The sequence below is a fragment of the Prionailurus viverrinus genome, chromosome C1 (genome assembly GCF_022837055.1).
Source record: "Prionailurus viverrinus isolate Anna chromosome C1, UM_Priviv_1.0, whole genome shotgun sequence".
Lineage (NCBI taxonomy): Eukaryota > Metazoa > Chordata > Mammalia > Carnivora > Felidae > Prionailurus > Prionailurus viverrinus.
In genome coordinates, this window is record NC_062568.1 from 198,870,090 (window position 1) to 198,897,784 (window position 27,695).

Here is a 27,695-nt window from a genome sequence, read left to right on the forward strand (position 1 = left end):
TTTCTTTTCTTTCTTTCTTTCTCTTTTCTTTCTTTCTTTCTCTTTCTTTCTTTCTTTCTTTCTTTCTTTCTTTCTTTCTTATTGATAGAGAGTGAGGGAGAAAGAGAGAAAGAGGGATAGGATCTGAAGCAGGTTCTGCACTGACAGGGCTCTCTGCTGTCCGCATCCAGCTGGAACTCACGAACCTTGCAAACATCATGAACCATGAGATCATGACCTGAGCTGAAGTCAGATGCTTAACTAACTGAGCCACCCAGGCGCCCCAAGAAGATCCGTTTTGTGAAAAGGTTGACAAACCGTTAGCTAAACGGACCAAGAAAAAAAAAAAAGACTCAAATTATTAAAATCAGAAATTAACGTGGGGAGTATTTTACAAAGATAAAAAGGATTGGGGCATCTGGGTGACTGCGCTGACATCTCTGAGCTCAGAACCTGGAGCCTGCTTTGGATTCTTTGTCTCCTCCTCTCTCTGCCCCTCCCCCACTCACACTTTTTCTCTCTCTCTCTCTCTCTCAAAAATAAACATTAAATTAAAAAAAAAAAACAAAAACAAAAAGACTCAAACTACCAAAACTGAATTAAAAAAAATTTCTTTTTAATGTTTTATTTATTTTTGAGACAGAGACAGAGCAAGAGCAGGGGAGGGGCAGAGAGAGAGGGAAACACAGATTCCGAAGCAGGCTCCAGGCTCCAAGCTGTCAGCACACAGCCCAACGCAGGGCTCTAACTCACAAACTGCGAGATCATGACCTGAGCCGAAGTTGGTCACCCAACCAACTGAGCCACCCAGGCGCCCCCAAAACTGAAGTTAAAAGAAAAAAAAGAAAAGAGAAGAAAAAGAAAATCTGAATAGACATGTAACAAGAGAATAAACCAGTAGTCAAAAAATTGCCAACATAGAAAAGCCCAGGACTAGATGGTTTACTGGTGAATTATATCAGCTGGTTAAGGAAGAATTAACAGCAGTCTTTTTAAATTTTTTTTTTCAACATTTATTTACTTTTGGGACAGAGAGAGACAGAGCATGAACGGGGGAGGGGCAGAGAGAGAGGGAGACACAGAATCGGAAGCAGGCTCCGAGCCATCAGCCCAGAGCCTGACGCGGGGCTCGAACTCACGGACCGCGAGATCGTGACCTGGCTGAAGTCGGACGCTTAACCGACTGCGCCACCCAGGCGCCCCAACAGCAGTCTTTTTAAAACACTTCCAAAAAGTAGAGGAGGGAACTCTTCTCAGTTCATTCTTTGAGACTAGTATAATCCTGATACCAAAGCCAGATGAAGACATTAGAAAACTACAAAGCCAATATCCCTTGTGAATGTAAATGCAAAAATCCTCAAGGAAACAGCAAACCAAATACAAACCGAATATGTTATAACCAAGTGGGACTTATCCCAGGAATTCAAGATTGGTTTAACATACAAAAACCAATCAATGGAATTTACCATATCAATACAATAAAGGAAGAAAACTACAGGATCATCTCAATGGATGCAAAAAAGAAAAAGCAGTCCAAAAGATCTAACATCCTTTCATGAGAAACACAGTCAACAAACTAATGAGAAGAGAACTTTCCTCAGTCTGACAAAGGGCATCTCTGAAAAACTCCCAGCTGGTATATTGGTGATGCTTTCCTTCCTAAGATCAGGAAAAGACAAGGATGTCTGCTCTCACCACTTCTATTCAACATTGTTCTGGGGGTTCTGGGTAGAGCAGTTAGGCAAGAAAAAGAAATAAAAGGCATCCAGATTGGAAAGGAAGAAATAAAACTATCTCTATTCTCAAATGTCATGATCTTGTATATAGAAAATCTTAAGGAATCCACTAAAAAACTATTAGAACTAATAAACAAGTTTAGCAGGATACAGTTTTGTAGGATAAAAACAAAACAATATAAAATACTACTATACAAACATAAATAGTATTTATATGCACTAAGCAATAAATAATCCAAAAGTGAAGTTAATTAAATAATCCCATTTACATTATCATCAAAAAGAATAAAATACTTAGGGATAAATTTAACCAAGGGAGTGCAAGACTTACACACTAAAAACTACAAAACAGGGGCACCTGGTTGGCTCAGTGGGCAGAACATGTGACTCTTGATCTCAGGGTCATGGGATTGAGTCCCATGTTGGGCACAGAACTTAAGAAAGAAAATAATGGGATGCCTGGGTGGCTCAGTCGGTTTAGTGTCCAGCTCTCAATTTCAGCTCAGGTCATGACCCCAGGGTCATGGGATTGAGCCCCATGTTGGGCTCCATGCTAAATGTGGAGCCTGCTTGGGATATTCTCTCTCTCTCTCTCTCTCTCTCTCTCTCTCTCTCTTTCTCTCTCACTCTCCTTTTGCCCCTCTCCCCAGTTCATTCTCTCTCTCTCTCTCAAATAAAAAATTTAAAAGAAAGAAAGAAAAATGGCATACATACATAAATACTATGAAACATTGTTGAAAGAAATTAACCCCTAAATAAATAGAAAAACGTCTCATGTTCATGGTTTGGAAGACTTAATATTTATAAGGTGGCAAAACTCCCCGGATTGATCTAAAGATTGCATTTCCTAGAAACATTCCAACCATTTTTGCAGAAATCAACAAGCTGATTCTAAAATGTATATGGAAACTCAAGGGACCCAGAATAGCCAAAGCAATCTTGAAAAAGAACAAAGTTGGAAGACTCAAGTCTTGATTTCAAAACCGACTGCAGAACTACATTGTTCAAGACAGTGTGGTATTGGCATAAGGACTGACAGAGACCAGTGGAATAGAACTGAGAGTCCAGAAATAAACCCATAAATTTATGGTTAACTGATTTTTTTTTCCAAGAGTGCCAGAACCATTCAGTAGGGGAAAGAAGGGTCTTTTCAACAAATAAATGGTGCTGGGAAAACTGGGTATCTACATGCAAAAGAATGAAGTTGAATCCTTCCCTCACATCATGTACAAAAATTAACTGAAAATGGATCAAAGGCCCAAATGTAAGAGTTAAAGGTATAAAATTCCTGGAAGAAAACATAGGGGTCAATCTTCATGACCTTGATTTGGCAGTAAATTCTTAGGTATGATACCAAACGTATAAGCAACAAAAGAAAAAGTAGATAAATTGGACCTCATCAACATGAAAAACTTTTAGGCATCAAAGGATGCCATGAAGAAAGTGAAAAGACAACCCACAGAATGGGAGAAAATCATGTATCTGATAGAGGTCTAGTATTCAGAATGCTGTATAAAGAATACTTTGCAACAACAAAAAGGAAAACAACCCAATTTTTAAAATGGGCAAAGGGCTTAAATAAACATTTCTTTCTTTTTTTTTAAGTTTTTTTTTTTTTTTTTTTTTTTAGAGAGAGAGCGCAAGTGGAAGAGGGGCAGAGAGAAAGAGAATTCAAAGCAGGCTCTGTCCACACTGCCAGCGCAGAGACCAATGCAGGGCTCAAACCCACGAAGCCGTGAGATCATGACCTGAACTGAAAGCAGGAGTCGGATGCTTAACCGACTGAGCCACCCAGGCACCCCTAAACAGACATTTCTCCAGAGAAGATATACAGGGCCAGTAACATTAAATGATGCTCGGCATCATTAGTCGTTAGGGAAATTTAAATCAAAACCACAATGAGGTGCCACTTCACACCCACCAGGATGGCTGTCAAGAAAAAGACAGAAAATGACAAGCGTAAGGATGCAGAGAGTTGGAACCCTCACACATTGCTTGTGGGACATACAAAATGGTGCAGCTGCTTGGAAAACAGTTTGGCAGTTAATCAAAAAGTTAAGCATAGAATTAGGATCTGATGAGTAATTCAAGAGAATCGAAAACAGATGTTCAAACAAAAACTTACACACATGTTCTTCGCACCATTATTCTCAATAGCCAAAGGGTGGAAACGGTGCAAATGTCCACCAGCTCATGAATGTATAAACAAAATGTGGTACATTTATGCAATGGAATATTACTCAGCCATAACAGAACAAAGTCCCGGTACACTCTACAAGCTGGATTAAACTTGAAGACATTATGCTGAACATGGTAAGTAAAAGGAGGCAGGCATAAAAGCCACGTATTGCATGGTACCATTTCTATGACCCACAAAGGTAAAAAAGGGCTCACAGAGACAGCAGATGAGTGGTTGCCTAGAGCTGGGGTGGGGTGGGGGAACGGGGTGGGACTGCTTAATGGATCTAGGGATTCGTTTGTGGGTTTGCGAGTGATGAAAATGTTCTGGAACTAGAAAGTAGTTTTGGTTGCCCAGCAATTGTGAGTTTACTGGAAGCCACTGGATTGTACGGGTTCAAGTGGCGAATTTCACGTTATATGAATGTTACCTCACTAGTGATAGTAAAAAAGAATGATGGTCTGAGGCTTGCTGCAACATGGATGGACCTCAAGAACGTTCTGCTTTGTGAGACAAGCCGGTCACAAAGGGCCACATACTGTGTAATTCCATTTATGGATGTCCCAAACAGGCAAATTCATAACGACAGAAAGTACGTTGGTAGTTGCCTAGGGCTGGGGTTGAGGGAGGAATTGGGGATTGGAGGAGGAGACGGGGAGTCACTGCTAATGAGTACAGGTTTCTTTTTAGGGTGATAAAAATGTTCTAAAATTGATTGTGGTGACCGTTTTGTCGGGGAGGAAGACCTCCCTCTGCCCTTTCGTCCTTCTAACTGGACTTAGAATCAAATTGACCTGAGACGGATTAATAGGAGAAAATAAAATTTAACAGGCACAAGTACACACTGAATAAGAAACCCACACAGATAAGAAATTCCAAAGACAGTGAGGTAACATGAAGTTTATGTGAGCTAAGGAGAGGGGTAGGGGGCTGTGGATACGAAGGGGAGGAAGACCATTAGCAAGAAGGTGAAGGGAGATGTTTGGAAAAAGTTTCTCTATTATGCAGATAAGTTTCTTAGGTAAAGGGAGTCTCTTTTTATAGCTCTCTTCCTGGTACAGACTCTCCTTTCCAACATAAATTTAGGCAGTTGAGGGGGAGGCAGAGAGCTTTTCCTGCATCTGCTGGGTTTTTATCACTTTGGGGGGGATATTACTTTTAACTCAAAATAATCTTTATGCCGGAATGGCTCATCTTGGGGCAGCCTGCCCTAGAGCCCTACAGTTTCACACCTCTGTGAATACACTGAATTGTGAACTTGAAGTGAGTGAATTGTATGGTATGTGAATTGTATCTCAATAAACTTGTTATAAAAAAATTCTCAGGTGTGAAATTGGTACCCTAGTTATATAGGAAAATGTCCTTGTTCTGAAGATGTATAAACTTAGGTATTTAAGTATCATGATGTCTGCAACTTCTTTTCTTTTTCATTAAGCTTGTTTTTTTAAGTTTATTTGTATAATTTTGAGAGAGAGAACACATGAGCAGGGGAGGGACAGAGAGAGAAAGAATCTCAAGCAGGCTCCATGCTGTCAGTGCAGGGCCTAACGTGGATCTCCATCTCCTGGACTGTGAGATGACCTGAGCCAAATCAAGAGTCAGCTGCCTAACCAACGGAGCCACCCAGGTACCCCATTTATTTTGTATTAAGTTTTTAATTTTAGGGACACCTGGGTGGCTCAGTGTGTTAAACTTCTGACTTTAGCTGAGGTCATCATCTCACAGTTGGTGAGTTCAAGCCCTGCCTCTGACTCTGCACTGACAGCTCAGAGCCTGGAGCCTGCTTCAGAGTCTGTGTGTGTGTCTATCTCTCTGCCCCACCTCACTTGTGCTCTCTCTTTCTCAAAAATAAGTAAACACTGAAAACAGGTTTTTTGTTTTAATTCCAGTATAATTAGCATACGGTGTTATATTAGTTTCATGTGTATAATATAGCAATTTGCAACAAGGGGCGCCTGGGTGTCTCAGTCAGTTGAGTGTCCAACTCGATTTTGGCTCAGGTCGTGATCCCAGGGTCGTGGGATCGAGCCCCGTGTTGGGCTTCACTCGGAGTGTGGAGCCTGCTTAAGATTCTCTCTCTCTCCCTCTGCCCCTCTCTCCTACTCGCACTCTCTTAAAAAGAAAAAAATTGGGGCGCCTGGGTGGCGCAGTCGGTTGAGCGTCCGACTTCAGCCAGGTCACGATCTCGCGGTCCATGAGTTCGAGCCCCGCGTCAGGCTCTGAGCCTGTTTCCGATTCTGTGTCTCCCTCTATCTCTGCCCCTCCCCCATTCATGCTCTGTCTCTCTCTGTCCCAAAAATAAATAAACATTGAAAAAAAAAATCTTTTAAAAAGAAAAAAATTAAAACGTGTTCACATAGAGCTGTGCCATCCAAAGCGGTAGCCACTAGCCACATGTAGCTCTTCACAGTTTCATTAATTAAAAACAAAGAACTCGGTTCCTCAGTTACACTAACCACATTTTAAGTGCTCAGTAACCACATGTGGCTAATGGCTACTGTATTGGACGGTGCAGGAATGAAGCATTTCCATCATCCTAGAAGTTCCTACTGACCAGTGCTGACATGTATGGAGATAAAGCAAATGTGGTAAAATATTAGCAAATATGGTAAAACGTGGTGAAACATATATCGGGGTTTCCGTGGGGCAGCCGGATCAGGTGGAGGCCAGCAGCGTGGGTGGTGAAAGAATTCACCTGAGGCGGAACAGAGGCGATAGAAATTTATTGAACACACCACAAGAAGGCAGTGCAGGCAGAACAGCAAAGGAGAGACTGTCTGCTGGGAGGCAGTGGTGAGGAGTACAGTTAAGGGGGGAGTGAGGAGGTACGGTAACATGTGGAATTTTCCTTTTTTGGTACCTGTGCCTGGTTTTCAGTAGCCCACTGATCAACTAGGGCCTATAGATTATCTTGAGGCGGGTCACCTAAGGAGCCTATTCGCATTCAGCTAGGTGGTCACTGTGGGCCCTTTTAACTTACTTAGGTTTCCATTGCTCAAGCCCATAGCCTAACAGCAGCCTCCACAGTTTCTTGTATCATTCTTCAACAGAGTGATAGTAGTGATAACATGGCAAAGAATTCCCAATGCAGGGGCGCCTTGGTAGCTCAGTGGGTTAAGTGTCCGACTCTTGACTTTGGCTCAGGTCAGGATCTCATGGTTCTTAGTTCCAGCCCTACATTGGGCAACTTCTAGATCCAGCTTCGAGATCCTTTTCCCAACAGTCTGTTCTGCTTGTTCAACACTTCGTTCCCAGATTCCTCTCTCCCTACAGTGAGGTGTGTGCATAGTATGCGATGCTCTGCGTACCCCTGTTCATCCCCATTTCTCGGAGAGGTATTACAGGGTAGTGGTTTGGGAGCTAGAAAGACTCACATTTAAATCCCTGCTGTCACTTGTAAAATGAAGCTGAGAATAGTAATTGCCTCTTGCCCTATGGAAGGCTCTTATCTTTGGTCCTAGCACAAAACGAGCAATAATTATAGGCAGCTAGGATTGCTCTAGAGTGAAGAAAGATGGGCTGGCTGAGACTGCAGGTTAACCAGCCTAGCTTCTTATTTTGAGGACTTTCCAGTGTCAAATGGTCAGCCATCGCTGGGGGACCAGGATAGCCATCCTGGCAACTGTGGCTTCTTTGTGTCAGCGGCAACAACAAAAGAACAAAGAACAAGTGTTGTGACTCTTCAGTGAAGTTAAGTGTGCCCCTATGCTGATGTTAAATGTCCCGAGTTTCTGGAAGGGTAGAGCTAGGTTGCCAGGAATTGTGGTTTTTAACGCCCTTAATGGCAATTCTACATCCACCCCCTGCTTCTTTTTGTTTTGCTGGCACACAGGTTTGTGAAACCCCCAGTCTGGGAACCACTGATTCAAAAGATATTGGAAATTGGGGGTGGGGCTTGGGAGTAGTGAAGGAGAAAGTGGCCAGAAATAGCCAAGCCCAGAGTCAATAAACTGAAATGGCCCAGACATTTGCATGTTTATAACCAGTCCGTCAGGGAAGCGTAGACATTTGCTCGTGGTTGTTCCTGAGAAGGTATTTGCATTATCTTTTGTTTGAGCAGTTGTGGGGTTGGGAGGGGTAGGAAGCTGGCACTTCCTTCCTGTGCCTGCCAAATCCGGGTTACCAGATTTGGGATAGAGTAGGGCAAAGGTGAGGTGAGGCTCTAGGTAGCAGGAGAGAGACAAGGTGGGGGGAGGAGGTTGGAGGCGGGGGAGTAGAAATGGGCTGGACTGGACCCCTACAGGCACTGGAATGCTCTCTTTCAAAGGGAGACTGCAGGACGGTTCCGGATTCTGTCCTGTGAATTTCTTGCTTTGTGACCCAGGGCAAATCAGTTCACCTCTCTGAGCCTCCCATTTTCTCATCCATTAAAATAACATCTCTTGGGGCACCTGGGTGGCTCAGTCCGTTAAACATCTGACTTAGGCTCAGGTCATAAGTTCGAGCCCTCATCAGGCTTTGTGCTGACAGCTCAGAGCCTGGAGCCTGCTTCGGATTCTGTGTCTCCTACTCTCTCTGCCCCTCCCCTGCTCGTGCTCGCGCTCTCTCGCTCTCTCTCTCTCTCTTTCTCTCTCTCTCAAAAATAAATAAAAACATTAAAATAAAATAATATCTCTTCCCAAAGTCAGATAGTTTCTGCTCTTATGCTCATGTTTAAGACTCTGTTTTCTCAGCTGTAAATGGATATAAAAATCACACCTACTTCATAGCATGGAGGTGAGGATTGCCAGCACATTTCCTGGCACACAGTAGGTATTTAATAAATGCCAGCTAATACTGGCCATTAAGCTTTGTTAAAACCACAGGGGAGCCTGGGTGGCTCCGTAGGCTGGGCGTCAGACATCGGCTCAGGTCATGATCTCGCGGTTTGTGAGTCCGCCTCGGGCTCTGTGCTGACAGCTCGGGAGCCTGGAGCCTGCTTCGGATTCTTTGTCTCCCCGTCTCTCAGCCTCTCCCCTGCTCATGCTCTGTCTTTCTCTGTCTCTCAATAATACATAAATGTTAAAAAGAAAAAAGAAAACCACAGACCCCGAATGGTTTCTCTTGGGCCAGGCCCAATCACCAAACCGGAGCTTAGTACTTAACCTAATTGCACTTTCAACTTCCCCCAGAAAAATAAATCTTAACCTATCAATCAGGAATTTTCTGATAAGCACTCTTGAAGTTATCTATCACCTGGGCCCTCTCCTTTCCCCAAAGGCTGAAGAGCTAATCTGCATGATAAGTAACCCCCTCCTGCTCTTTTTCCTAAGGGAAGGTGATCTTGCTGGAATAAACCTTTCTTTTCTTCTGCCTACAACTTTCTTGCCCCTTTGCTTCCTGCAAAAGAGTTATATTTTGTAAAACTCCTTGGAGCACTCTTCTGCTTGCCGGATAGGCTGCTGCATGGTTCATGAATCATTTAATAAAACAAATTAGATCTTTAAGTGTCGTTGGTAGAGTTTTTGTTTTCTAAGTTTTTTTTTTCTACATATCTACAATCCCTTAATCTGCAGTCTGAAATTTATATAGCTCTGAAAACTCCAAAGTGTTTTTGTAAGTTTGCAATCAAAAGTCATTGATAGCAAAAACCTAATCTGAACTGACACCAAGCTATTTATAATCTGACTGGGATAAGCCATTTATTATGAACATATTAATGTAGTTGGTTACTGGATTTGGCCCCAGAATAAGCACCAAATCACCTTTCTAAAATCTGAAAGTTTTTGAATTCTGAATGACCTCTGGCCCATCGAGTTTTGGATAGAGGACTTTGAGCTTGTTGTAGGGGCATAAAATGACATGGCTGTGGTCAAAGCCAGGCCTTCCTGGCTGCAGGGAGTGGGGAAACCCTTGGTGCCACAGGAGCCTTAGAGGTGAGAGAAAAGGAGGAGGAAGGAAGGCCTAGCAGAGGGGATCTTGGTTATGACAGAAACTGACTCTGGTTGATTTAAGCAGCAAGGGAACTTGTTGGAAGGGTGTTGGGTTTGTTCCAGGGTATTGGTATGTGGGAGAACCAGGCTTACAGACCTCTGGGCCAAGAAGCCACTGTCGGGAAGCAAGAATTCCTGTCCTCCTTCAAGAGCCCTTCCAGCTGGACTAAGAATCAAATTGACATGAAACAGATTAACAGGAGAAAGAATAGACTACGTACAGGGAAACCACACAGACACGGAAATTCCAAAAACAGGCGAAATGAGATATACTTGTCGTTCTGAACTAAGGAGAAGGGAGTAGAGGTCTGGGATCTCGGCTCAAAGGGCAATGCCCTTTCCAGGGCAGTGAGAAGAGTAGATGTTTGGTAATTAGATGTTTGTGGTGCCATACAGATGGGTCACTGAGATTACATCTATCTTTGTTAAAATCCTTATTCTAGGAAAGACCCCCAATTTAGATTCTTCTATGTGGCTACAGGAGGGACAAGTTTCTTTTCAGCCTGCGGGGTCTCAAGTGCCTTCAGCTCTAAATAATCCACTGCCAAAGTGGCACATTCAGGAGCAGATGGGCTGTCTTGAACCCCTTCACCACCAAAATCACCCATGGAAGTGGTCAGGTGAGGAACAGCCCAGCCCCAAAGCCACAGCCTGCAGTGTTAATCCTCATCCACAAAGGACACCAGATGACAAAGGCCATTTCCTCCCAGCTGCTGCTGCAACCCATGGGGCACTGTCTTTCTGTCTCTGCTTTGAATTCCAAGCAGGAATGTCTGATTGGCAGAATCAGTGTCACATGACAATGCGCAGTCTGCAAAGCAAGCTGGGAAAACACACATCTAAAGATTCTTGCCTTTAAAATGAGAGGCATTTCCATCTCCTGCCATGACTCCTAAGGAAGGGATTCCTCTAGAATAGGAACCAGAATTTAGTTGCCAGACAGCCAAAACAAGAATGAGCAGAGGCTCAGTATCAACAGCTTCCCAGAGGAGGGATTGATTCTACCAGGGCCTTGAAGAGTGAGCAGAACCCCAGCTGGAAAGGTGGAAGAGTTTAGAATCTGGGCAGGCACCGATATGTCTGCCTAGAGGGTGTTTACTGGGCAGGCACCGATATGTCTGCCTAGAGGGTGTTTACTAGATGATCTGCACTGAGCGAAACACTTCATTCTCATTTCATTTCACAGCTGCAGGTAGCAAGGGAGCTATTAGCATTTTTCAGACCAGACTCTAAGAATCAAAGAGGTTAGGTCAACTTGCCCGAGATCACACAGCTAGAAGGCGGAGGAGCTGGGATTTGAAGGCAAGCACTGACATCTTGCCGCGAATCCCGACTCTATACAGGCAGGAAATAGGTTCCATATGGAGTGCCTATTCCTATCACTTGATAGTGACTGCTTGGAGCCCTGCATCAAGAAGGATTCTGACGTTGTCTCTGAGATATAATGTTAGAAGGGCTATGATCAATTAGTGATGTCTGCTAAACAAATTTGGCCTGAGAACTCAAAATTCACGCATTTTCAAGTAAGCTTGCAACATTTATCCAAATCAACCATAAACGGGGCTATAAAAAAAGACAACACATTTCAAAAGATTGGAATTATTCAGACTATATTCTGTAGTCATAAAGGGAACAAAATTATAATCAATAGCAAAAGAAAAATAGAAAATCCCCAATTGCCTGGAGTTCAACATTACACTGGTAAAAGAAGAAATCAAAATGGAAATTAAAAAAAAAAAAACATTTGAACTAAATGATAATGAAGATATGACATACTGGGGAGCCTGGGTGGCTCAGCTGGTTAAGCGTCCGACTCTTGATTTCGGCTCAGGTCATGATTTCACAGTTCATGAGTTCAAGCCCCATCTCGGGCTCTGTGCTGACAGCATGGAGCCTGCTTGGGATTCTCTCTCTCCCTCTCTCTCTGCCCCTCCCCTGCTCAAAAAGAAAAAAAAAACAGAAACAAAAAACTTTAAAAGAAAAAAAAAGATATGACATACCAAAACTTGTGGGATGTAGCTAACACAACTGTTAGGGAAAATTTGTAGCCTTAAAATATATATGCTAGAAAAGGAGAAAGGCTTGAAAAATAATGATTAAAGTGTCCATCTCAAGAGGCTGAAATAAACAGCAAATCAAACCCACGGAAAAAAGAAAATAATAGTGGCACAAAAGCAGACACTCAGATCAATGGAGCAGGATAGAGAACCCAGAAATGGACCCACAAACGTATGGCCAACTAATCTTTGACAAAGTAGGAAATAATATCCAATGGAATAAAGACAGTCTCTTCAAGTGATGCTAGGAAAACTGGACAGCGACATGCAGAAGAATGAACCTGGACCACTTTCTTACACCAGACACAAAAATAAACTCAAAATGGATGAAAGACCTAAACGTAAGACAGGAAGCCATCAAAATCCTCGAGGAGAAAGCAGGCAAAAACGTCTTTGATCTTGGCCACAGCAACTTCTTACTCAATAGGTCTCCAGAGGCAAGGGAGACAAAAGCAAAAATGAACTACTGGGACCTCATCAAAATAAAAAGCTTCTGCACAGCGAAGGAAACAATCAGCAAAGCTAAAAGGCAAACGACGGAATGGGAGAAGATGTTTGCAAATGACATATCAGATAAGGGGTTAGTATCCAAAATCTATAAAGAACTTATCAAGCTCAACACCCCAAAACCAAATAATCCAGTGAAGAAATGGGCAAAAGACATGAATAGACACTTCTCCAAAGAAGACATCCAGGTGGCCAACCGACACATGAAAAAATGCTCAACATCAGTCATTGTCAAGGAAATACAAATCAAAACCACAATGAGATACCACCTCACACCTGTCAGAATGGCTAACATGAACAACTCAGGCAACAGCAGATGTTGGCAAGGATGCAGAGTAAGAGGATCTCTTTTGCATTGTTGGTGGGAATGCAAGCTGGTGCAGCCACTCTGGAAAACAGTATGGAGGTTCCTCAAAAAGTTAAAAATAGACTACCCTACAGCCCAGCAATTGCACTACTTGGTATTTATCCAAGGGATACAGTTATGCTGTTTCAAAGGGACACATGCACCCCAATGTTTATAGCAGCACTATCAATAATAGCCAAAGTATGGAAAGAGCCCAAATGTCTTTTGATGGATGAATGGATAAAGAAGATGTGGTGGGTATATATATATATATATATATATATATATACACACACACACACACACACACACACACACACACACACACAATGGAGAATTACCACCCAGCAATCAAAAAGAATGAAATCTTGCCATTTGCAACTACATGGATGGAACTAGAGGGTATCATGTTAAGCGAAATTAGTCAGTCAGAGAAAGACAAATATCATACGACTTCACTCATACGAGGACTTTAAGACACAGAACAGATGAACATAAGGGAAAGGAAGCAAAAATAATATAAAAACAGGGAGAGGGAAAAACATAAGAGACTCTTAAATATGGAGAATAAACAGAGGGTTACTGGAAGGGTTGTGGGAGGGGGGATGGGTTAAATGGGTAAGGGGCATTAAGGAATCTACTCTTAAAATCATTGTTGCACTATATGCTAACTAATTTGGATGTAAATTTAAAAAATAAAATTAAAAAAAGAACAATATCCAATATTTAAAAAATCTAAGAATAATCAACTAAAGACAATAATAGTAAAGAGCAGAAATGCAAATCAACAATGCTAATTGGTTCTTTGAAAGAATTAATAAAATTGAGTAGGTCATATCTACCATAGGCTAGATCATGCCAGGTAGAACCTTTTTTTTTTTTTTTTTTTTTTTTTTTTTTTTTTTTTTTTTAAATTTTTTTTTTCAACGTTTATTTATTTTTGGGACAGAGAGACAGAGCATGAACGGGGGAGGGGCAGAGAGAGAGGGAGACACAGAATCGGAAACAAGCTCCAGGCTCCGAGCCATCAGCCCAGAGCCCGACGCGGGGCTCGAACTCACGGACCGCGAGATCGTGACCTGGCTGAAGTCGGACGCTTAACCGACTGCGCCACCCAGGCGCCCCCTTTTTTTTTTTTTAAGTTCTTATTTCTATTTATTTTTTTAAGTAATCTCTGCACCCAACCTGGGACTTGAACCCATAACCCCAAGATCAAGAGTTGCATGCTCCACTGACTGAGCCGGCCAGTTGCTCTTGGTAGTATCTATTTCTAGAAACTTCTATCTTTGAAATGATATATGCTCATAAAAATATTAGTTACATTGAATTTGAGTGAGAGCAAAGAGACGCTGAATATTTAAGGGATAATAAGTAATTCAGTTTGGTTGTAGTTAAAATACTGCAAAGGGAGATGAATTCATCTGGACTCTGTTTTAGTGACAGAAGAGCCAAAATCATATTGCCTTAAGCAGAGACCTTTTGTTTGCATGACTGAAAATCCCAGAGTGAGTTCTGGCTCTGTGCAAAGTTCTGAGTTCTGTGCGCAAAGCAGTGTTGACCCTACGTGTCCAAATGGAGTTGCAGCAATGGCTCTTCATGTGTTTTCTCTTCTTCTTATATTCATTTAATTCTCAGGCACGTCTCCAGCTTAGGCTGGAAGGGCAGGGGGCTACTCCAGTGTTCCCATGGTGATGGCACAAGTGTAAAAGCACAAGCTCAAATGCATAAGTCTTTTTCATGCATCCACATGTGTCTCACTTGCTAACACATTATTGGTCAAAGCAATTCACATGGCCAAGCCCAACATCAAGGGCTGGGGAAATTCTCTGCCCATCTTGAGGCTATGACAAGGACATGGGGTGAAAAATTGGGACCATTATTCCATCTACACGGATATCAACTCAGTATTGGGTCATTGGGGTACATGCATGCTTAATTTCACTTACATACTACCTGATTGTTCTCTGTTCCCACTTGCAATTCACAAGGGTGGGTGTTTCTCTAAGTCTTCCCCAATGCTCGGCATTGTCCAGCTCTGTTGTTTTTGCCAGCCTGATGGATGTGAAATGGCATCTCACTGATACTTTACTTTGTGTGTCTCTGATTATGTATGCATCTAAGCATCTCTTCACATCTTGTTAGTCATTTGGATTTCCCTTCTGTGAGTTGCCTATTCATATCCTTTGCTCATTTTCCCCAATGTTTTAGTTCCTTTTCTTGTTGATTTGCGGGAGTTCCATGTACAGTCTAAGTATTCATCCGTTGTCAGCCTCAGACATAGCAAAATCTCTTACCAGTTTTCTATCTGTTAATTTTGTTGTTATGGTCCTTCAGTGAGCAAAAATCTTAGATATAATCAAATACAGTATTTCTTGTCTTATGGCTTGTGCTTTGGGTCTAATTTAAGAAATACTTTTCCCATCTCTAGATTATAAAGATATTCACATTTAGGGCTTCCATACATCTGAAATCTACATTTGTGGTGGGTAAAGGTATGAAGCCAGTTTTGTTTCATTGTTTCCAATATAGTGAGCCAGTTTTCCCAATGCCATCTACTAAAAAGTGTGCTCCTTCCTTCTTCGATTTATGGTGCTACCCTTGTTTTTTTTTTTAATTTTATTTTTAATTTTTTAAAATTTACATCCCAATTAGTTAGCATATAGTGCAACAACGATTTCAGGAGTAGATTCCTTAGTGCCCCTTACCCATTTAGCCCATTCCCCCTCCCACAACCCCTCCAGTAACCCTCAGTTTGTTCTCCATATTTATGAGTCTCTTCTGTTTTGTCCCCCTCCCTGTTTTTATATTATTTTTGTTTCCCTTCCCTTATGTTCATCTGTTTTGTCTCTTAAAGTCCTCATATGAGTGAAGTCATATGATATTTGTCTTTCTCTGACTAATTTCGCTTAGCATAATACCTTCCAGTTTCATCTATGTAGTTGTAAATGGCAAGATTTCATTCTTTTTGACTGCCGAGTAATACTCCATTGTATATATATCCCACATCTTCTTTATCCATTCATCCATCGATGGACATTTGGACTCTTTCCATACTTTGGCTGTTGTCGATAGTGCTGCTATAAACATGGGGGTGCATGTGTCCCTTCGAAACAGCACACCTGTATCACGTGGATAAATGCCTAGTAGTGCAATTGTTGGGTTGCAGGGTAGTTCTATTTTTAGTTTTTTTGAGAAACCTCCACACTGTTTTCCAGAGTGGCTGCACCAGTTTGCATTCCCAGTGCTACCCTTGTTTTATAGCAGATCTATCTACCTACCTGCCTGCCTACCTTTCTATCATCTATTATCTGTCTTTATATCTATAATCTGCGTATCCGTCTTTCTATATTTATATATCTGATGAAATACAACCTCTCCCATTTAGTTCTTTTTTTTTTTTTTTAACAGATTGACTCTGGGCTTCATTCTTCCCTATATAATTTAGAATAATCTCATTTTTTTTCTCCTAAACAAAGTCCATGTAGAATTTTGCTTGGGATGGTACTGGATTTGTAGATGAATTTGAGAGGATCCAGTAACTTTATGATGTTACGTCTCCCTAAATGGAATTAGGTACCAATTTATGTCTTCTTTTATGTCCTTTGATAGAATTTTCTTTTAAGTTCGTTCTTTCTTTCTTTCTTTCTTTCTTTCTTTCTTTCTTTCTTTTTTTTAAGTAATCTCTATACCCAATGTGGGGCTCGAACACAACCCCAAGGCCAGGAGTTGCATGTTCTACCAACTGAGCCACCCAGGCGCTCTCCTCGTTAATAGAATTTTAAAGCTTTCACCCTAGGGATCTTTTCCATTCCTTAAATTAATTTTTAGGGGTGCCTGGGTGGCTCAGTCGGTTGAGTGTCTGACTTCAGCTCAGGTCATGATCTCGCAGTCTGTGAGTTCAAGCCCTGCGTAGGGCCCTGTGCTGACAGCTCAGAGCCTGGAGCCTGCTTCGGATCCTGTGTCTCCCTCTCTCTCTGCCCCTCCCCTGCTCATGCTCTGTGTCTCTCACTCTCAAAAAATGAATAAATGTTAAAAAAGATTTTTTAAAATTAATTTTTAGATATTAAGGATTTTTTTTTAAGTTTATTTATTTTGAGAGAGAGAGAGAGCATGTGCATGTTAGGAAGGGGCAGAGAGAGAGAGAGAGAGGGAGAGAGAGAGAATCCCAAGCAGGCTCCACATTGTTAGCACAGAACCTGAAGCAGGGCTTGAACCCAAGAACCAAGAGATCATGACTTGAGCCAGAACCAAGAGTCGGACACTTAACCAACTGAGCCACCCAGGTGCCCCAACTTTTAGATATTTTAATGTCAAGTTTAGGTTTTAAAAATTTTAGAAACAATTTAAATTATACAGGAAAGTTGCAAGTAAAATACAAAGAGGTTTTCTTTGTAAACTATTTGAGGTTGCCAATCTGATGCCCCATCATTCCCACATACTTAATATTGAGTATTTATAAACAAGGACAATCTCATGTAGCCACAACGTAACTATCAAAATTGGGAAATTGACATTGATACATTACCACCACCTCCATCTCATCCTGAGACCTTATTCAAGTTTCAACAATAATCTTAGTAACATTTTTTTAAAGTTTTATTTATTTATTTTGAGAGAGACAGAGACAGCACAAGCATGGGGAAGGGCAGAAAGAGAGAGACAGAGAATCCCAACCAGGTTTTGCTAGGCTAAGCAGAGCCAGACGTAGGGCTCAAACCCATGAACTGTGAGATCATGACCTGAGCTGAAACCAACAGTCAGATGCTCTACTGACTGAGCCACTCAGGTGCCTCTCTCTCTCTCTCAATCTCTCTCTCCCCCCACCTTTTTTTTAGAGAGAGTACAAGCAGGGAAGAGGGGAAGAGGTAGAGAATCTTTTTTTTTAATGTTTTATTTATTTTTAAATTATCTTTTAATGTTTATTTTTGAAATTTTGAGAGTGAGAAAGATAACCCACGAGCAGGGGAGGGTCAGAGAAAGAGAGGGAGACACAGAAACCAAAGCAGACTCCAGGCTCTGAGCTATCAGCACAGATCCCAATGTGGGGCTCAAACTCATGAACCCTGAGATCATGACCCGAGTTGAAGTCAGATGCTTAAGCGACTGAGCCACCCAGGCTCCCCTGTTTTATTTACTTTTGAGTGAGAGAGAGAGCAAGAATGGGGTTGGGTCAGAGAGAGGGAGATATAGGATCTGAAGCTGCTGTTCGCTGTCAGTGGGGCTTGAACTCAAGAACCGTGAAATCATGACCTGAGCTGAAGTCAGATGCTCAACCACCTGAGCCACCTCCCAGGTGCCCCTCCCTCGCTTGCTTGTTTGCTTCTTTCTTTCTTTCTTTTTTTGTTTTGTTTTGTTTTGTTTTGTTTTGTTTTGTTTTGTTTTGTTTTGTTTTGTTAAAGAGAGAGAGGATCTTAAGCAGGCTCCATGCTCAGGTTGAAGCCCAATGTGGGGCTCCATCCCACAACCCTGGGATCATGATCTGAGCTGAAATCAAGGGTCGGGTGCTCAACCGACTGAGCCACCCAAGTGCCCCCCTCAATAACATTCTTCATGGCAAAAGGAATCACGTGTTCAGACCACACCTTGCGTTTGGTTTTTATGTCTTTTTAATTTCCTTCGGTTTGGAACAGTTCCTTAGTCTTTCTTTAACTTACATGACCCTGATACTTTTGGAGAGCACAGACAAGTTTGTTTTTTCACATTATTTCACAGAATGTCCCTGAATTTAGGTTTGTCTGATATTTCCTCACAATTAGATTCAGATTGTGCATCTTTGGCAGGAACATCACAGTAACGATGCTGCATCCTTCCCATGGCATCCTATCAGATGGCACACAATTTCGATTTGTCCCATTGCTAATGGTGTTTACTTTGATCATCTGATTAAGGCCGTATCTGCCAGGTGTTGCCACTGGCAAGCTATTCTTTTTCCCTTTGTAATTGAAAGTATTTGGTGGAGTGGCTCTTTAAAAGTATATAAGTATCCTAGGGGCTCCTGGGTGGCTTAATTGGTTGAGTATCCAACTTCAGCTGAGGTCATGATCTCACAGTTCGTGAGTTCCAGCTCCCGCATTGGGCTCTGTGCTGACAGTTCAGAGCCTGGAGACTGCTTCGGATTCTGTGTGTGTGTCTCTGTCTCTGCCCCTCCCCTGCTCGCTCGCTCTCTCTCTCTTAAACATAAAAAATAAACATTAAAAAAATTTTCTTTCAAGCATATGAATATTCTCGGGACACCTGGGTGGCTCAGTTGGTTAAGGATACAACTCTTGGTTTCAGCTCAGGAAACGATCTCATAGTTTAGTGAGTTCAAGCCCCAAGTCCAGCTCTGCACTGGCAGCTTGGAGCCTGCTTAGGATCTCTCTCTCTCTCTCTCTCTCTCTCTCTCTCTCTCTCTCTCCTCCTGCCCCTCCCCACTCATGCTATCTCTGTCTCTCTCAAAATAAATAAACTTTTAAATAAATAAAAAATATATATTCTTTTTTAAAGTTTATTTATTTTGAGAGAGACAGAGCATGAATAGGGGAGAGGCAGAGAGAGAGAGGGAGAGAGAGAATCTCAAGCAGGCTGTGCACTGTCAGCACACAGCCTGATGCAGGGCTTGAACCCATGAAACCGCGAGATCATGACCTGAGCAAAAATGAGTCTGACACTTAACCGACTGAGCCACCCAGGCGCCCATATATATTCTATTTTTACCAAACTTTCAATTTATTCATGTATTTAGTGGTAGCAATATGGAGTCATGGGTTTTCTATTTTATTCAGTGTATCACTAATACTTATTTTCCTTTCAAATTGTCTCATTTTTGTGGGGGAGCCCTTCCAGGTTGGACATGTCCGTTTGGCACGTCCCATCATTCTCTGAGCACTTCCTTGCTTTCTCTTATGACAACATGAGCTATGTTTATTTTCTACTTTCTTTGCCCCAATCCTGAAATCGGTCATTCATCCAAGGAGACCTGGTTCCTTTTAGTGGAGAATGATATTTATTTATGTTTAAAGATGTTTAAAAAAATTTTTTTAAGTTTATTTATGTTGAGAGAGAGAGAGAGCACAGGAGGGGCAGAGAGAGAGGGAGCGCATGCACATGAGAGAGAGAGAGAGAGAGAGAGAGAGAGAGAGAGAATTCCAAGCAGGCTCCACACTGTCAGTGCAGAGCCCGAAGCAGAGCTCACACTCACAAACCCGTGAAATCATGACTGATCTCACCCAGGTGGCTCATGGCTGAGCCACCCAGGTGCCCCTATGTTTAAATATTTTTTTATGTTTATTTTTGGGGAGGAGAGAGAGAGAGAGAGACAGAGCATGCATAAGTGGGTCAGGGGCAAGAGAGAGACACAGAATGTGAAGCAGGCTCCAGTCTCTGAGCTGTCAGCACAGTGTCTGACATGGGGCTCGAACTTACCAACTGTGAGATCATGACCTGAGCCGAAGTTGGACACCTAACCGATGGAGCCACCCAGGTGCCCCTAGTGGAGAATGATCTTTAGAAGCCAAGATCTGAGTACTAGGAGTGCTCATTGCTGCTGGAGTATTACTGCCCCCCCCCCGCCCCTCAGTGGACAGAGCAAGAGAATATATGTCATTCTCTTCACTCTGCTCAGACTCTGACATCTCATGCCAAGCTTCCCCCGTGCTGGATCCTCCTTGCCCCACTTGGGCCCCAAGACCGCAACAGGCCACCCCTCTGCACAGATGTCACCTTGTGCCCCATCTAATGGCTCTAGGACTGGATTTTTTGGGAAGGAAAGGGAAAAGAAGAAAAAGGAAGAAGAAGCAAATTCCCTAGATACTTAGGTATTTTATTTTCCTTTATATTTTCCAGTTGGTTATTGCTGATATGGAAACATGCTACGAATTCTTATAGGTAAGTCTTTTCTTGTGTAATTATTGCTTTTTTTTTTTGTAGATGACTATATACTCTGTACATAATGACAGTTCTCCCACTTCTTTTCCTTTTCTTTGTAATTTCAGCCACAACCCCAGGGCTAAATTAATAGTAGCTGTGATACCAAGTATCTTTGAGTTGTCGGTGATCCTAGAGGCACCTAAAGTTTGTCCATTAAGACTGTATTTGCCCTAGGAGTGACTGGGTGGCTCAGGGGGAGGGACAGAGAGAGATAGGGAGAGAGAGAATCCCAGGCAGGCTCCACGCTGTCAGCTCAGGGCCCATCATGGGGCTTGATTTCATGAACGAGAGGTCATGACCTGAGTCGAAATCAAGATTTGGACCCACTGGGCCACCCAGGTGCCCCTAATGGATGAATTTTCTGATTGTTAATTCTCCTTTCTTTTCTCTAATAAACCCCGTTTGGCCATGATTTAAAAAAAATAGGATTCAATCAGCCAGTATTTTATTTAGGATTTGTATCTTCATGTTCATAGGTCAAATGAACCTGTAATTTTCTCTTCTTGTTCGTTTTTCCAATGTTGAAAGTAAGATTATACCACGTAATAAAATGTGTTAAACAGTTGTCCCCCACCTTTCTTCTGATCCTCCTTCTTTAGAGTGGAGGCTCTGATACCCAGAGAGAGGGATGGATTTGACAAAGATCACACAGGGGGCTAGGGACATGCTCTGTCCTGAAAAAGATCCCTCTTGGAGATGACACCCAGCCTGGGCTCCTCTGTCAGGCAGGAGTTCTCCAGCCACTGCACGGCTATCTGTTCTTAGCTCTACCAATCAGCGTAGAGAACACGGGGGTCTCAGCTTTGAGTCTCTGCTTTGCCACAAGACTTTGCCTCTGTGCTCTTGTGCGTGGGTTTCTTCCCCTGTAGAATGAGGGCATGGGATCAGGCAGCCCCGAGGACCGCCCTATCCCAAACAGTTGAGGCCGTCTCATTCTCAGGCACCCTCCTAGGGTTTTAGGCCAGGCGCAAATGGAATCCGGTAAAGAGGAGTAACCGCGTGGGAGCATGGTCCACGCGGGTAGCCTTGGCCTTGTTTATAATCCCAGCCTTGGCTGAGTTTGCACCCTGGTATGGATCCCCATATCTGAGAGAACAGGCTCTGGGTGGTATGTCCACTGTGACAACAGGCAGGGGAGCAAAGGGACCTGGGAGAAGGACCAGGAAAAAGAAGAGGCCACCTTACTACTTCCTGGCAGGGGAATCAAGCCTGGAGGGCAGCGGCCCCACCCAGGACCTCCCTGGCTCTACAGAGGCTTCATTAAGGCAGGGGAGGACTTCAGGCCGGGTGAGGCCTGCTCAGCCTGGCTCTCTGGCTACTGGGTCTGGGACTCTGCCAGAAGGTTGTGTCTGGGGCCCTGGGCCTCCCGGAGTCTGATTGGCTCTCTCCATCCTTCCTCTGTTAGACCACCACCCCTCCCCCCGCCCCCGGCCCCCAAATCTGGCTTCTCTGTCTCATGTTCTCTGCTTTCTAACTCCTAGCTTGCAAATCCCTAACAGCCATTTCACTCCCCAACTCCCAGCCCAAATCCCAGGCTGGACTCTGCCCTCTTCAAGTCAGCATAGTTCCCTTCCCGTCCCTAGGCTCAGCCGAACTCCTTTTCCTCCTTTTCTTCCTCCTCCTCCTCCTCCTCCCCCTCCTCTTCCTCCTCTTCGTCTTCCTTCTTCCTCCTTCCTCCTTCCTCCTCCTCCTCCTCTTCTTCTTCCTCCTTCCTCCTTCCTCCTTCCTCCTTCCTCCTTCCTCCTTCTGCTTCGATTTTATTTTTAAATAATCTTTACACCCAATGTGGGGCTGAAACCCACAACCTTGAGATCAAGTGTCACATGCTTCACCGACCGAGCCAGCCAGATGTCCAGCAAGGCTACTTCTTAGACTGGGTTCTTCATCCTGTTCTGCCCAGAACATCCGTGGTCACCCAGCATAGTCTGGCTTTGGGCACAGGAAAACAGCTAGTATGAATTCGTCTGTTTTCCTTTCGGCTCATCAAGGCTATTGCTCCTTTCTGCCCACAAGGCTGTCCTTCCTCTTCCCAGAGACACTCCGTGAGCCCTCACACTGCTTGCTCCCCATCCCACCTGAGCTGGGGCACCCCACCGCACTCTAACCTTCTTCCCCACCCAAATGGGGATCCATGCTAGCCTGGGCCTGCGTCCTTGCTGGCTTAGGTGCCTTGACCTAAAGGCAAGCTCCAAGTGCTTTCCTGCATGGACATGCTGCCCCTTGCTGGTCAGTCTGTCGGAACACCTGCTGGGTTTTCCAGGCCCAGGGATGCCAATGGGGTCACCCCTGGTGCTCTTCCAAGTTGTAGGAACTCGACGCACTTTAATCGAATCTTCACCGCAAACTTACGAGGTAGGTTCTGGTATCATCCCCATTTTACAGATTGGAAACTAAGACGCTGAGACGGTATGCCACTGAACTAAAGGGTCGAGCCAGTTTTGGACCCCAGACAATGGATAACAAGGAGAGCAGCTCATAACCCGCCTCTTCCTCAGGATCCAGAACTGCACTGGCTCTTTAAATATGTCTCCTTAAACCCTCTCTCCCACTTTCCGCAACCCGGTATCCACCCTATCGAGGTTCTCCATTTGCCCCACGTCTTCAGCGCTCCTTCCACAAACACAGCCTGCAGGCCCTGCCCCCTCAGCTGGGGACCCTCACATCACCCACAAAATAGGCAAAACTCCCCACCCCTGCCGCCTTCCCCGGCTGCCCCCCCCACCGCCCACCACTGGCCAGCCGGCCCAGCCCCCTGGTCCCATTCCTTCCTGTCTTCATCTAATTATCGCCTCTGTGCAGCACATTCCGCCCTCTGAGCCAGACCGTCCCCGCATGTCTGACATGCTTAAGTCTTTCTCATCTTAAAAGTACCTGCAAACAGCCTCCACCTCCCCCACTCCCCGCCCTCAACTCAAGCCACCCTCCTGTTTCTCCCCGCTATTTCTCCTCCTGGCAACAGTTCCGGAAGAGCTGTCTGCTCTCACTGCGCTCACTTCCCCGCTTCCTCCTCTAGCTTCTGTGGCCTGGCCATTTGGGTTCAGCCCCACCAAAGCACCCTGAGGTCACCACTCTGTCCAGGTCACCAAGCTCAGTGGACATGGCTCAGGCTCAGGGCACTCACGCTCCCTCAGCGGCACATGACGCTGTTGGCTACACGCTCCTTCTGGAAGCACTCCCTCACTTGAGAGTTTTTTTGCCTTGCGGTCCTCTTCCCACCTCCTGACCTGGCCTCCTGCGCCTGCGGCCGCCGGCACTCCTCAGCACTGGGTCCTGGACCCTCTTCTTCCGTCTCACACTCTCGCCCTGGGCAATCGTGGCCACACCCCCGTAGGTGCTGATGACTCCCGAACACCTCTAGCCAAGGGTGTCTCAACCAAGGGACCTTCAGCGAAACGTCTGGAGACTTGTGGGGTTGCCACAGCTCGGGAGGGTGCTGCCATCTAGTGGGCAGAGGCCAGGGATGCCGTTAAACATCGCGCAGTGAACACGACAGCCCCGGTGACAATTACCCAGCCTCAACTGTCAGCAATGCCAAGACTGAGGACCCCATTCTAACCTAGCTCCGCCTCTGAACCCCAGGTCAGTACATCCAGCCACTTGTACCGCATCTCCACCTGGGTGTCTCAAGCATACCTCAAACCCAGCCTGTCCAATCCAACTCGTAATCTCCCCCAACCTGATTGTCTAAGGATCCTTCCCACCATCAGCCTGCGAGTCATCCTGGAAACCCCTCTCGCGCTCGCCTCAATATGCAGTCCATCGCCGGGTACCGCCCATTCTATCAACCTCTATCCAACACTACTCCAGGTACCATCATCTCCGGCCTAGGCTTTTATGAAGAAACATGACCGTCACCATCCTGTGTGGTCTCCCGGCGTTGTCTCAGGGACCCCCTCCAGGCTTTTCGCCACACAGCAGCCAGAGTGGTCACGTCACAATGCAGATCTGATTATGACATCTCCACATTTGAAACACTGATGGCTTCCCATTGCTCTTTGGACCAAGACCCCAAACCTTAACACAGCCTGCAAGGCCTACATGTTCTGGCCCCTGGTAATTCCCCAGCCTCTCTTAGGGCCCCTACTTACACACTTCTTTGCACTCTGGCCCTATTTTTCAGTTCTTCAAATCCACTGGACTCCCTCCCACCCCTGGGCCCTTGCATATGCTGTTCCTGCTCTGTCTGGACTGCTCTCCTTTCCACCTCCACTCCTTCACCTAGTTAACTACTCTTCACCCTTTAGATCTCACCTCCTCAGTGAGATCCTACATGACCCTGGAGACCTTGGAGTCTAGGTCGTCTTATGGTAAACTCTCTAAAAAAACCCATGTTTCTTTCCTGCCAGAAATTTAGTCTGGGCTGTAATTCTGCTCATTCATGCAATGACTTGATTAATGTCTGTCTCTTGACTTGACTCTGTGCCCACTACAGTGAGACCGCATCTGTGCCTGCGCACCAGCCCCTAATTCAGGCAGGGCGCATAGAGGGGGTCAATACAACCTTTGAAGGATAGAGTGAGTGAAATCCAATCTTTCCACCTAAACACACAATGATCACACCAAGAAGTATCTGAGTTATCACATTTCCATTCCTTCTTCTTCTTCTTCTTCTTCTTTTTTCCTTTCCATTCCTTCTTATATTTCATTGCCTTTTACCAAAGCAATCAATGCTTGTTGTGGAAAACCAGAGAATACAAAAACAAAACAAGGAAGATATACTCCTATACTATTTTGCAAACTACTTTTTATCCTAAGCAATAAAACATGACCAATAGGCCTCAGAAGGTATATTTCTGTAATATTGTTTTTTCGGCAAAATATCCCATTATATGTCAAGAGCATAGATTTTCTCTCAGTGGGCCTGCTACATTAGAACATCTGGGAAGCATGTTAAGATACAGATTTCAAACTCTACACTCAGGAGATTCTGATGTGGGTCCCAGGTATCGCTACTTTTATCTATCTATCTATCTATCTATCTAAACATTTATTTTTTTGAGAGAGAGAGTGTGAGTGGGGGACGGGCAGAGAGAGAGGGAGACACAGAATCTGAAGCAGGCTCCAGGCTCTGAGCTATCAGCACAGAGCCTGACGCAGGGCTTAAACTCACGGACTGTGAGATCATGACCTGAGCTGAGGTCAGATGCTTAACCAACTGAGCCACCCAGGCGCCCTAAGGTAATGCTACTTTAAAATTTTCCCCTGGAGATTCTGACAGGCATACCAGGGCTGGGAACCACTGATTGAACCAAAGCCTCTATATTTTTTTGCCACAAAGGGAGGATCCAACACTTTGTTCTATCTTTTGTGCAGCAATTAGAATCTTATGCCTGCCCTAGCAAATGTTCTAGATTATTTCAGAAAGCTGATTCTCAGGGTGGTCTTGTACACTGATAAAGATGATTGAGCCATACTGCCAAACTGCCGTCTCACTCAACTTGGTCTCTTCTCCAGAGTTAAGTCAATATTGACTGGATCTGGGAGGGTGAGGCATTGGGTGGGGGAAGCATGATTTTCATTTTTGCTTTTTTTTTTTTTAATGCTTATTTATTTTTGAGAGAGAGCCAGTGGGAGAGAGAGGGAGCCAGAGAGAGAGGGAGACAGAGAATCCGAAGCAGGCTCCGTGCTGTCAGCGAAGAGCCTGATGTGGGGCTTGAACTCGAGAGATCACTGTGAGATCACGACCTGAGCTGAAATCAAGAGTCGGAATCTTAACTGACTGAACCACCCAGGTGGCCCATGATTTTCATTTCTTTACTTTATGCCCTTTTTTGCACTTAGGATGAAATCCAAATCTTGAAGGTTGCCCACCAGGCCCTCTGCCCGCCTCTCCTGCCTTCCTTCCCTCTGGGCCGGGACAGCCCTGGCTTCCATGTGACTCCCTGTGATGCGAGGTGGAGCTGCTATTCTCCTGAATACCTTCCCACATCTCTGGAACGTTCTTCTCACCAAGCCTCACCTTCCTTGGGTCTCAGTTTGAACGTCCTTCTCCAGAGCAGCTTTCTCTGACCTAATCCTGGGTGCCATCTCCCTCTGTCCTCTCCTACAGCTACCTGTGCTTTATAACCTGCAGGCTCCATCTGGAATATGTTAGGTGTGTGATAATTGACTGTTGTTGGCTCCATTCGCCGGAATACAAGCTCCCTGAGAGCAGAGACAGATACGGCTCTTTGTTTGCTCTGAACCCAGCACTAGCACAACACCTGACATGCGGCAGGTTCTGAGTACATCTTCATTAAAGGGGTCAAAGGAGCAGAGGTGAAAGTTTTACTCTCCCAATTTTTAAAGGGGGTACGGCAGAGGGCTGAAATGTCAAGGGCCTTGCCTGCTGTCACCCAGCGAGTCAGTGGAGCTCTGGGATCCCACCCCAGGTCTGTAGACCCTGCAGAGGGCACCCCCCCACCATCCCTACTGAGGTCTCGTGCCGTACCCAAAGTCCCTGGGTGAACAAGGTAGACACTGGATTCACAGCCTGGCTTCTCCATCTGTTCTTTCTGCTACAACAAACTACAGCACGCGCACTTTGGTTGGGTACCTACTAAGTGCCAGGGACCGTGCTGGAAGCTGGGGAAGCAGAGTGAAGCAGCAGACACATTCCCACACTCCTGGTGCCCACATCACTTTGGGAGGAGGAGGAAACAAACAGAAAAGTCCAGTAATAATTATGAATCCTGATATCAGCCGCAGAAACTTAGCAAAGTGTCCTAGGCGCCATCCATAGAAGTCCCTGCCTCCGGGCATTTGGGAAGTTTCTTCCACCCCCAGCCTGTCCCTGAGGCCTCCCTGGCTGGCTAATGCTGGCTCCTTTCCCAAGGCCGTCCCCTCTGCCGCAAGTGCTCCCGTCAGGCCACCACCAGGGGGCAGCTGTGCTCCGTCTCAGCCCGTTCCCTTGCCAGCCCAGCAAGGGCCTCTTTCCACCAGAATCTCCGACTTGGAGGGCGGGGAGAGGAGATGCAGGTGAGAAGCAGAAGAGGGGAGAGAAGGGCACTAACAGGTGCCCTGGGCTCCACAGCGAGGGTGTCTTAGGGAATCAGCTCTGCCCAGACATAGGGAAGAGTTTCTCAGTTGATT

General features: G+C 44.7%; 1 long non-coding RNA gene across 1 annotated transcript; it reads left to right on the plus strand.

The window, feature by feature from the left end:
• Positions 1–3,475: 3,475 nt before the first annotated feature.
• On the plus strand, positions 3,476–27,695 carry LOC125172167 (uncharacterized). Its single transcript, XR_007154622.1, has 3 exons — positions 3,476–4,028; positions 20,541–20,582; positions 26,406–27,695. It is a non-coding gene; the product is annotated as an uncharacterized LOC125172167 (long non-coding RNA).